We start from the raw sequence: 1667 nt of genomic DNA, 5'->3' as shown, positions 1-1667 counted from the left end.
ATGTCCAGGGCAGTATCATTTGCATCCCTTCAGGAGTGAGAAACAACTCATGACTGAACTTGTTAGAATGGGATTCTGATTAACCGAGGGTTAACTGTTTGAAATGGAGACAGTGGGGTTCACCCCCTTGCCCAGGTCATGTGGGGGACCTCTGAAGTTCTCTTTCAAGGAACACACACACAGGATGGTTGTGCTCATTTTAGACAAAGCATTTGCCAGTCACTCCTTCCAAATCTAGAAACCAGGCTGCACAATCCAAATCAATCACAGAGAAAACAACAACAACAAAAATTATTAAAGGTGGTGGGGAACAGGGGTGGCAGAAATTGGGTTGGAACTGTAGATTACAAAAAAAAAAAATTTTTTTTCCAGTTCTGACATTCTATTATTCTAGAACATGAGAGGTGTTTTTTTTGTTGTTGTTAGTTTTTTGTTTGTTTGCTGTTGTTGTTTAGCATTTGTTTTAGAAAGGAAAGAAAGTAGATGTAGTTCCAATAAATCAAAGGGAAACTGCTTGTGGAAATCACTGGGATTCAAACAGCAGCGATGCAGGTATAAATATGAAGTTGCCTGGACCACTCATCAGAGGTTCATCCTGAAGTGAGAACTGGCCAGTATTGCCTCAGCTCAAGTCCAGCAGTCCTGGAGTAGCCTTCACACATTTAGTGAACAACCTCTGATATAGGATTCTTTGGCTCTGGGAAGCTACAGCTTCAGGTCTCTGGGTCCTTTCTAGCAACAATGGTTTTCAAGACAGCCCCTCGGGGCTGCTTCTGAGTTGGTAGTAGAGGAGCCAAGGGCAGGGTGGGCATAAAAGAACTAAACAGAACACTCGCTGGGTTGTGCCACAAGTGGTGGGAAGATCTACCTTCAGCTTGGGCTCCAAAATGAAGAGAGTTGTTCCACAGAAAGCAGTGTCCTCTCATCACTGAAACCTGAGTGAAAGGGCACCCTGAGAAGTCACTAGAGAGAGAGGCAGGCAGAGTTGCTGCATGTGGAAAATGAGAGAGGAGCTACTCCCTGAGTCATGAGTAGACTGAATGGTAGATTATTGCAGAAACGCTTGGAAAAATCAGCCCTTCCTGGTGATGTCACTTAGTAGAACTTTAAGCAAGAGTGAAAGAAAATACAGTAACGTGGGGACCTAAGACCTCATCTAAAATCTGATGTCCAAAAGATAGTGTGGGAGCAGACAATGGGCAGAGGCTCTTTCAGTGCACTTATCAGTTGTAACTAAATAATTAACTGTGTGATTGGCTTTGAAACATACCATCATTTTACTAGAATTTAAGTCCTATAAAGACAGGGGCCTTGAGTGCCTTATATACCTCTACAGCCTTGTACATTGTAGGAACTTACTAAATAATTGATGGGAGATGGAAGGAGTGAATCATGGGTTAAGATAGAAGAATCAACATTGAATGGTACCACCAGCCCCCTAAACTTGGTCATAAATGATTTGGATTGCAATAATTGTTCAGTGAACTCTACAGATTTCTCATTCTGAACCCTGGTTGTTCTGATCCCCAGATGCTCTGGCCGCCTATCACCCTAGCATGTAGGTCTGTCCCGCCATGGATGCCACAGCCTGCAATGGATCAAAAGCCTCTCCGCCTATCTTCTACCTGGTGGGGATCCCCTCTCTACAGGAGTTTCTCTTCCCACCT

This window comes from Pteropus alecto, unplaced genomic scaffold, assembly GCF_000325575.1.
Source record: "Pteropus alecto unplaced genomic scaffold, ASM32557v1 scaffold7, whole genome shotgun sequence".
Taxonomy (NCBI): Eukaryota; Metazoa; Chordata; class Mammalia; order Chiroptera; family Pteropodidae; genus Pteropus; species Pteropus alecto.
The sequence above is the reverse complement of the archived record's forward strand: the minus strand, read 5'-3'. Positions refer to the sequence as shown.